This window comes from Phaseolus vulgaris, chromosome 1, assembly GCF_051622355.1.
Source record: "Phaseolus vulgaris cultivar YP4 chromosome 1, ASM5162235v1, whole genome shotgun sequence".
NCBI classification, from domain to species: Eukaryota; Viridiplantae; Streptophyta; class Magnoliopsida; order Fabales; family Fabaceae; genus Phaseolus; species Phaseolus vulgaris.
Window position 1 is genome coordinate 33228886 of NC_143498.1, and position 10905 is coordinate 33239790.

General features: G+C 44.6%; 1 pseudogene; it reads left to right on the forward strand.

Annotated features, from left to right (window-relative positions):
- Positions 1-2106: 2106 nt before the first annotated feature.
- Positions 2107-4337, forward strand: LOC150029585 (uncharacterized; annotated as a pseudogene).
- Positions 4338-10905: the final 6568 nt, after the last annotated feature.

Here is a 10905-nt window from a genome sequence, read left to right on the forward strand (position 1 = left end):
CTATAGATGACATGGCTAGATGAACAATGATAATTGATTCCCAAATTTGTCCCACAAGATTTGCAATAAAAATTTTATTCACCACTTCCAAGCCTGAATCGAAGGTTTGTTTGTGTGTGAAACTGTTTGATTATTTTCCTATGTCAATACTCATCCGTTGGACCTGAAATTTGTCGCGTTTTGTCTTAAATTCAGTCGAGATTCTTATATGAAACGAGCACAGTGAGTGAAATGCGAAAGAATAAGAAAGTAAGAAGGAAAATTGGTTGCCCTAGTAATGAGGGGCATTAAGAAAGTTAAACGTGAAAAAATTAACTGGATTTTTGAGAAATTATCACTTGTGTTGGCCCTGTATAGGTTCGATGAGGACCCTTCTTTTGTTTTTGGTTTGTGGCTAACGTGAGTCAATGTGGAGACGCAATCGTATGTTAATGATTGGTTTGGTACCAAAACAAACAATCGGTTGTTTCCACGAATCAATCAGTTGTTTTGGTTTTGACAGCAAGTCAACCATAAAAACAGTTTTCAACCTTTTCTAAAAACACCTAAGTATAAAACAATCAGTTGTTTCGACAAAACAACAGGTTGTTTTTCACTTAGCTTGAAAAAAACTTATCTTTTAAAAGGATTGAGAGTGCTTAAGATGTCTGCAACTCACAACCCTGCAGTAGAGACATCAAATGCTTTAAGTGTTGATGCGGACATCCAAGCCCAAGGGCCACGCACAACAAGATTGGAATATTAAAATAAAATAATATTAATATTTTATTTGGATTATTTTATTTGGAGTTAGGATTTGAAATCAGGACCAAGTACAGAGTATCAACCTAACCACTGGGACAAATGATCATTCATGAAATATAAGGATTGTAGTATCGTCTTATTTTCTTACAAACAAGAAAAGACCTTTGTAATTTATACGTTGTTGAAACTCGGAATAGGGACGAATATTTTCACAATTTTAGAGAGTGTTTCTCTGCTAGGGTTTTTCTTTGCTTCTTGCGATCTTATAAAAAATCCACCAATTCTTGTGGCGATCATCCTTAGGCTTATCAAACTTTGTTTGTGGCGTCTTCCTTTATCCAGGTTTTTATTGTTACTGTTTTGAATTTATTCCGTTTTGTAACCCTAAATTCCCAATTTTATTGTCATTTCTATTTGGATTCATATTAGTTGGTATTCAGAGCAAAGGTTTGAGTCATAATATAACTGTGCATCCTGTATTTTTTTTCTCCTCATTACTGTTCACGTTACTGTTCACGGGTACTGTTCACGTTACTGTTCACGGGGTACTGTTCACGTTACTGTTCACGGGGTACTGTTCACATTAATGTTCACGGGTACTGTCCACGACACTGTTCACGGTAATGTTCATTTTTTATTTTATTTTTAAAAAAAGCAGAAACAGAAAAAAAGAAGAAGAAATAGAAAAAAAAGAAAAGAAAAGAAAAAAAAGGAAGAAGAAGAGGAAAACAGAAATAAATAAAAAAAGAACAAGAGGAAAATAGAAAAAAAAATAGTTCTTATTCAGTTCATACTTGGTGTTTTTTAAAAGTTCTAAAAGTGTTCTGTCTATATATTTTATTTTCTCTATATATTGTTTTGCTTGCTGTTTTTTAATTGCCTTGTTTGTTTGTTGATAGTGAAATTGTTCATCACTATTTTGTTCTTTACTATTATTTTTTAATTGATTCTGATTGCTACTTTTGGAAGTGATTCTGGATTATTGATTGTTTGATTCTTGTAAGAACCTTAAGTAGAGAAAAAGTGATAAAAGGCAACGTGATCATTAGAAAAAAAAGCCTTATTGTGTGAAACACGAGTGTTGAGTGTAAACACGTGAGAAAGTGGTGTGAGGCCCAAACTTATTGTTATTTGTAATCTGTTTACTTGAGCATGGTTGGGGAATCGTCAGATAGTGGACTTTCTCAACTACAGATGCAAGCCTTAACACAACACTTGGAAAGGATAATGAAACAACAAAGTGATGGACTCCATGGGAGGTTGGATCAAATGGAGCAAGCACAGCAAGTAAATCCAGAAAATAGAGGGGGAGATAGGAGGAGGAGAAGAGAAAATGATGGAGAACAAAGAACTCTGAGAATTGATGGAATAAAATTAAATATTCCCACATTCAATGGGAAAAGTGATCCTGATGCTTACTTGGAGTGGGAAATTAAAGTAGAGCATGTGTTTGCTTGCAATGAGTACAATGAGGAGCAGAAAATGAAGTTGGCAGCAACTGAATTTTCAGCTTATGCTTTAACTTGGTGGAATAAATACCAAAGGGACAGAACTAGATATAAAGAACCCATGGTAGAATCTTGGACATAAATGAAAAGGATTATGACGAAGAGATATATTCCAGCAAGCTACAATAGGGATTTGCAACTCAAACTCCAAAGAATGACTCAAGGAAATAAAAGTGTGGAAGAGTATTTTAAAGGGATGGAGGTAACCATGATTAGAGCTGGAATGAATGAAGAAAACGAAGCAATCATGGCTAGGTTTTTGAATGGACTGAACTACGATATTAGGGATGTTGTGGAGCTGCAAGAGTATGTTGACATTGAGGACTTGTTCCACAAGGTTAACCAAGTAGAACAACAACTCAAGAGGAAAGGAATCATGAGGAGGAGTTCAAACAATAATAATAATTCCAACTGGAAGGATAAGGTGATGAAGGATAAAGGAGTTCCCTCAAGTTCAGCCATGTCTTCAAGTGGGAGGTCATCTAATAGATATAATAATTCACCACCTAAAAGGAAGACAAGTGATGTAAAATGTTTCAAATGCTTGGGAAGGGGACCCTATGCTGCGGAATGTCCAACAAAAAAAACTATGTACATGTTATCAAATGGACAAATAGACAGTGAACCTTCAAGTGAATAAGAGAAAGAGGATGTAGAGGTGGAGTTGGATGCATTGGAGGGTGATTTGTTGATGATTCAAAGGCTTTTAGGAAGCAAAATGCAAGCTTTGGACCAAACCCAAAGGGAAAATATTTTTCATACTAGATGTTCCATTCAAGGGAAAATATGTTCACTCATAGTTGATGGAGGAAGTTGCACCAATGTAGCTAGCTCAAGACTAGTTAACAAATTGAATTTGGAGACAAAACCGCACCCAAGGCCATACAAGGTTCAATGGCTTAGTGAAGATGGAGAGATGACAGTGAGTAAGCAAGTGGAGGTGAACCTATCCATAGGACAATATAACGACAATGTCTTGTGTGATGTGGTTCCAATGGAGGCAACTCACATTTTGTTAGGGAGGCTGTGGTAGTTTGACACCAAGGCTATTCATGATGGTTTCACCAATAAAATCTCTTTCATGCAGAATAATAAGAAGATCATTCTCAAACCTTTATCTCCTAGAGAGGTGTGTGAGGATAAAATCAAATTGAGAGAAAAGAGAGTCCAAGAGAAAAGAGAGATGAGTGAAACACCTAAACAGAGCAAGAGTGAAACACTTAAAAGGAGAGAAACACATGAGAGAAAAATGAGTGGATTACTGAAAGTGAAGGAAGTGAAGAAGTTGCTACTTTCTAGCAAACTTCTTTATTTACCTTATTGCAAAAACAACACTTTGGTTGCTGACCATTCTAACCAAATTAATTTGCTTCCTAGTGTTGATTCTGTTTTGCAGGAAATCCAAACTCAAGTTGAAGAATTGATGAACAAAGGATGGGTACAAGAGACCATGAGCCCGTGTGTTGTTCCAGTAATTTTGGTGCCGAAAAATGATGGTTATTGGAGGATGTGCACAGATTGCAGAGCGCTTAATAACATTACCATTAAGTATAAACACCATATTCCCAGGTTAGATGATTTAATGGATGAATTGTATGGTGGTTGTTTATTTTCAAAAATTGACTTAAAGAAGTGGTTACCATCAAATTAGGATTAGGAATGAGAATGAATGAAAAATTGTCTTTACAACAAAATATGGATTGTATGACTGGCGTGTGTTGCTATTTGGGCTAACAAATGCCTCAAGCACTTTTATGAGATTAATGAACTATGTTTTGAGAGAATTTTTGGGGCAAATTTGTTGTGGTGTATTTTGATGACATCTTGAACTATAACACTAGTTTGGAATTACATGAGGAACATTTGTGCGTTGTTTTAAATGTTCTTAGAACAGAAAAGTTGTATGCTAATCTTGAGAAATGCACATTTTGTACTGAACAAACTGCATTCTTGTGTTTTGTGGTAAGTGCCGAAGGAGTTCATGTAGATGATGAAAAGGTGACGGCTATCCAAGAATTATGTTTACATCATGTTGAGGTTGCTTACAATATGGTTGTTGACAACACATCTGATCCTGCCTGTTGACCAGAACGCTGGAAACTGCCTCGTCAAAGGATCGACGTGTGCACCGCTTCGAACCTCCGTTCCTCTTCGAGATCCACCTCAAGAACTTGCAAAGAAACAGAGCGGCGCCGCTGCGGCCGATCGCACTCCAACGCCCAAGTCAGTGACAGTATCACCAAATACTAAGAGAACAAGAACCGTGCAAATCCTCTCTCACAGTCAGCTCTAACTCGCAAGCGTAAAGAGTATAAACTGAACGTGCGTACCTCAGAAAGTTTGTTAAGAACTCTTATATACCTGGTAGCTTTCTCTCTCCTGGCAGTTACAGACTTGGACACGTGGCTCGCATCCAACTGTACACGTGCCATCATCTGGAGGCTCCCTGACTTGGCGCTGCTTCTACTCTCATTTTGGCTAAGTTACTTATGCATGGTACTGCCCAGTGCATAGCTAACTTGGGAGTGCGATCTCTACTGGAACTGGCGAGTTAGGGGCCTTCATACACCTTCCTGTGGTCTCGCCGGCCGCCTTCATAATCTGCTTCTCCTTCATCTTCGGCGATGTGCTTGCTCTGGCGATCTCCAATGACTAGGTCGCCTGAATCTACATCTGGCGACTTCATCTTTAACCTGGCGATCGCCGATTCTGGTAAGCTGGAAATCGGAACACGCCAATATAACAACTGACGACTACACGAGCCCCCCGACTTCCTTCCCTTCTACCAACCTGGCGCCTTGTCAACACGCCTATACTGTAGCAGGATGCCACGTCATCACACACGACCACCAGGGCGGTACACAAGCCCCCCAGTCTTAAGCGAAGACTTGTCTAGCGAAAAGACTGAAAGAGCCTACGTTAACACCGACCTACGTGGCACTGACGCAGAATTCCAAGCGGTTGTACCTTCTGCTGCTCTGACGCTCCACCAAACCCCTCACTCATCGCTCGACACGTGGCTTCATCAACGACTCTCTTCATTTGCCGTTTGCGCTTCCTAAAACCATTTCGAAAAACCCTTAAACCCATTTCGCTCCACTGTTCCATCACTTTCTTCGTGCCTGCAAACGCTCTAACTTCTTTCTGTGAAAACTCTCAACGCTCTCCAACGCTCTAGATCACCATCTTCCTCCATCGTCTTCCTGATCATCAAAAGGTATTTACTTTCCTTCATCTGCTGGTTTTTCTTGCATTTTCACCGATTTGCATCATCCTGTAACTGCTTGGTGCATACGCTGTGGGTTGTTTTTCCATTTATCCTTCTGCGTAACTTAGGGCTTCGTCAATCGTCGCAACGAACCTACATTCGTTCGTTTTTCACCCTCCTTCTATGATCGAGTCAGCCTCTGTAACCCCCTGATCATTTTTCCTTTCTTCTTCCTTTGCAGCTGCTACCATGACTCGCACAAAGATTACCCCGAACCCTCCTCCTTCAGCACGAAACCTTCCTTCACAAGCACATGACCCAACACAAGTTCGTGGCGCTTCATCTTTGCAGGCTGAGAGGCCTGCGTCTTCCCAACCTGTCCTGGCCCAGGTGACTCCACCTAACGCTGGAGGAGCCCCCGTTCCCCTGCCTGACTTCAAAACTTTGTATCCCTGGGCCAACTCGACCCTCCTGAGGGAGACGTCCTCTGTGAACACTGCGGGAGCAGTTTTGCGGCTGACCAAGGGGGACGAGATCTATCAATCGTTTCACAAGGAGCACGACGAGAAGATGATGGTGCTGCCTTGCCCCGCCGATCTGCCCGTGTGTGCTGATGACAAAGTAAGCGCCGACGGGCCCTTCTGTTTTGTCTATACGACTCTATTCAAGAAGGTCAAGCTCAGGTTCCCTTTCACCCGATTCGAGAGGGAACTTCTTACCGAGCTCAACATTGCTGCCGCCCAGCTTCACCCCAACAGCTGGGCGTTTGTTCGAGCTTTTCAAGTAATGTGTGACCACCTGGGGTTGCCCGCGTCGGTGGACGCGTTCTTATTCCTCTTCGAAGCCAAGCACCCAGGAGAGCGCCTGTGGGTCAGCTTGAACGCGATTGCTGGGAGGTCCATCTTTGCCATCTTCCAGCAATCGTACAAAGACTGGAAGGGGAAGTTCGTCCAAGTACGTGCGAACGACAAGGACGCCTCCCTTCTCGATGGCTTCCCCTCGTACTGGGTGGACAAGGGGAAGAAGGAGTCCAAGAGCTGCTTCAGGAGACCCAGAAGTCCTGACAGCATGGGAGCATTGGACAGAGACCTCTGTCTCTTATGGAAGAAGGTGGCGGACGCCAATATAACATTCCTTACCACCACCTTGATATGCTTCGAATTCTACGAAGATCAGCTAGAAATTCGAATAGGTTAGGACATTAAACTCTTGTTTTGATACTGCTTCTTGTTTAGCTGTTTCTGGGCGTCTTGTGCGTTATGCACAAGACTTTGGTTTTACCTTTCCTGCACATACCACCTGCTTTGCTGTTTATTACCTTATGCACTTATTTTTTTCCCTTGAGTTAACCCATGCACTTTCGTTCCATGCAGACAACATGTTGGGCAAAAGCATGCTCGCCGAACTGAAGGCGCTCGCCCGAAACCACGGGTTGGCGACCGGTTCCCAAACGGTGCCCAACTTGGTGATGGAGACCGCCATTGTCCAAGGGCGATCACCACCCAAGGAACCCGCCCAACGCAAGAAATTGGTCCTTAAGAGACCTAAAAGGAAAGCCCCTCAAGTCATCCATGAGGAAGAAGAAGAGGATGACGAGGTCACCGAGGATGGCCTCGTTACGAAGAGGAAGAGGGTGGCACCTTCTTCACCACCTGCTCCACCCCCTTTTCCAACCTCAACACCACCATCGACGCCTGCTCCTCCTCCATCATCGCCACCCCCACAGGCTCCTGCCTCTCCAGTCCAAGCGGTTCCACTGGCCATTGCGCCACCTGCAGCTGAGGCCCAAGAGCCAAACTTCCTGGAGGACCCCCCAAGCGCTTCAACGCCATATGTGTCAGCTGGAGGGGGCCCCCCTTCGAACGCTTCAGCTGCAGAAGATGCTCCAATCGGGGATGAGGTTGCTCATACCTCTCCGATTCTGATCACCGAATCCCCGATTCCGTCGCCACGCCAGGAAGCAACTGCTGAAGAACCTGCTAAGGAAGGTGGCGGCGAGAACCCACAACAAGCCCACCTGGTGCCTCTCCAAGCCGCAAACCTTCCCCTTGAGGTCACAAGGATGTGGGAGCCTCTAACTGCCAAGCTGAAAACCATAGCAGAGGACATCCCGACGATCATAACCAGGGCTGTGGAAGGCTCAACCAGGAGGCTCCAAGACGAGCTCTTCAACCTCAAAACCGAAAACAGCACCATGAGGGTCGAGGTGGAGAAGTTGTCTTTCAGCCTGACGCTCGCAGAAATCGAACACTCCCGAGTGGAGGATGCAATGAATACCGAGCTCAGGCTGACGCGCAAGGAGGCCACTGACCTTCGCCACAAAGTTCACCAACTTGCCCAAGAGAAGGTCGAGCTGGAAAGCAAAATTGTGCCTCTTCGCGCCAGGGCGGTCGACCTGGAGGCTCTCATGAAAGCTGACGCCGCTAAGGTGCAAAAACTGGAGCAGAGGTCGATCGACCGAGAGAAACTACTTGGGCAAGTAGAAAAGGCGAGGGACGACGCCATGGCTGATCTCGTCGAGGCCAACAAAGAGAAGGGAAAGGTGGCTGCTGAGTTGGCCCAAGCACAATCGGAATCCAAAAAGGTTACTGAAGACCTTCTCCAGGCTCAAGAGACCAACGAACAACTTAAAAAATAGGTTGAAGAGCTGGAGCAACAAAATAAAGAGCTGAAAGAGCAAACTGAAGACCTCAAGAAGTGGATTGAGGAACTTCAGGGGCAAATTGAAGAACTCAAGCTAAACTCTGCTCAGATTCTGGCTGCTGGATTCGAAGCTGCTCGGGAACAATTCGCTTGCCTATTCCCCGATCTGGATCTCAGCATGGTGTCGCTGAACAACGAAGTAGTAGATGGAAAAGTCGTTCCTGCTGAAGACTAATCAACTCTTCTTCATCTACTACCTTCGTGTTTTCCCTTGTATTACTTTGTAATAAACTCGTGTATATGTGCCTTTAACAGATACTTATCTTAATGACAAAGTTTGGGTATTCCCTCTCCTGACTTCTTTAAGCGCTTTAACCTTCTTTGCATGTTTAACTTTGTCGGATTTAACTTAATGATTTTGCAAACACGACTTTTGACTTAACTGCTTCGAACCACTTCAAATTTAAGCAATAATCACTTTAAGCAACTTTTACTCTTAAGGCAACTAACCTTATCGTAAGAATATCCCTCAAGCAACGAACTATAACTCAGTTACTGGCTCAAAACACCGTCCCGCTCGACCTGCCTTATCAAACAGGTCTTTCAACCTTCTCGCCGCTGTTTGAACTCTTCCCGATCGCCAAGAACTCTTGGTAATATCAGCTTCTTTCTGGCCTCATGCTTTGGCAATTGTTTCTTTATCTGGGGGTAGAAACGCCTTTTGGGATCCTTCTTTGCCCCCCCCGAACTTCAGAACAAAAGACCGGTTAACTAGGCGTTCTCTTCGAACCTACCTTAGCCACCTTCCAAACTTCTTCCACCCTCTGCACCATACCTGAACTCGTTCGAGACGAGAAGGATTTTATCTTGCCTAAAATCGCATGTAAACGACAAGGTCTTTAACTCGCCTGAACTCGCTCATCGGCGAGAAGGTCTTTATCTGGTGCCTCAACTTGCCCAGGGTGTACATCTCCTCCCCCCTGGATGCACTGAGGACCTTTTCTCTTTCTCGCCTGCGCTCGCTCGACGGCGAGGAGGTCTTTATCTGGTGCCTCAACTTGCCCAGGGTGTACATCTCCTCCCCCCTGGATGCACTGAGGACCTTTTCTCTTTCTCGCTTGCGCTCGCTCGACGGCGAGGAGGTCTTTATCTTGCCTCTACATTGCCCCAGGGGTTACATCTTCTCGCCCCCAGAAACACGGAGGACTTTTACTGGCGCCTCTACATTGCCCCAGGGGTTACATCTTCTCGCCCCCAGAAACACGGAGGACTTTTTGCTGGTGCCTCTACATTGCCCCAGGGGTTACATCTTCTCGCCTCCAGAAACACGGAGGGCTTTTTACTCTTCCTCGCCTGCACTCGCTCGACGGCGAGGAGGTCTTTAACTTGCCTCAGAACGCGCGAGGGCGTTGAGGTCTTTCATCTGGTGCCTCCGATCGCCGAAAAACGATGAGGACTTAAAAACCTTTACTTGTGCCTCCAATCGCCGAAAAACGATGAGGACTTAAAAACTTTAACTGATGCCTCCAATCGCCAAAAAACGATGAGGACTTGAAAACTTTAACTGATGCCTCCAATCGCCGAAAAACGATGAGGACTTAAAAACTTTAACTGATGCCTCCAATCGCCGAAAAACGATGAGGACTTAAAAACTTTAATTGATGCCTCCAATCGCCGAAAAACGATGAGGACTTAAAAACTTTAACTGAAAGCATGCGATATATCTTTTCTTGCCTTAAATCACTTACAAGTGACAAGGTCTTTCTTCAAAACTTTTGGAAAACAGCAAACATGCAACCAGAAAACGCCTTATACTTTGAAAACTCTTCTTTTATTGGGTGGCCTCATTAAAAACCCTCCTTAGGGAAAAAAGAGTGCCCCCTTCAAACTGTTTTATCAGAGACATTGTAATATAACTTTGTGTTTGTCTTTACTTACAAAGCTCTTAACTATAGTACAACTTCAGGTGTGTGGCGTTCCAGGTGCGAGGAATCGCCCCTCCTTCCAGCGTCTCTAAGCGGTAGGCGCCGTTCCCGAGCGCCTCGGTTATTCTGAACGGTCCAGTCCACTTGGGTGACAGTTTATTCTCCATCTCGTACTGGTGGGCCTTCCTCATCACCAAGTCGCCTTCTCTAAACTGCCTTGGCATCACCTTCGAGTTGTATCTTCGTTCGATCCTTCTCTTCACGGCTTCAGCCTTTAATCTCGCCTCTTCCCTGACCTCATCCAGTAGATCCAGGTTCAGCCTTCTCTCTTCGTTCGAGTCTTCCTCTACGAAGTTCTGGAATCTCGGCGAGCTCTCCTGGATCTCCACTGGAATCATGGCATCACACCCATAGACCAAGCTGAAGGGGGTCTCATGGGTTCCTGACTGCTCGGTGGTGTGGTACGCCCAGACTATACGGGGTACCTCCTCAGCCCAACTTCCCTTGGCTTTCTCAAGCCTTCTCTTCAAACCTCTCAACAACACCCGATTAGCTGACTCCACCTGGCCATTTGTCTGAGGGTGCTCGACGGATGCAAACACTTGTTGAATTCCCACCCCTTCACAAAGCTTCTTCAACAGGTGGCTTGCAAACTGCGTCCCATTATCCGACACCAGGCGTTTAGGCACTCCAAACCGGCACACGATGTTCTTCCACACGAAACCTTCGATCTTGTGTGCGGTGATCTGGGCCACTGGTTCTGCTTCAATCCACTTGGTGAAATACTCAATCGCCACCACCAAGTACTTCATCTGCCTGATCGCCAGCGGGAAAGGTCCCAGGATGTCGGTTCCCCAAGTATGAAACGGCCAAGGGC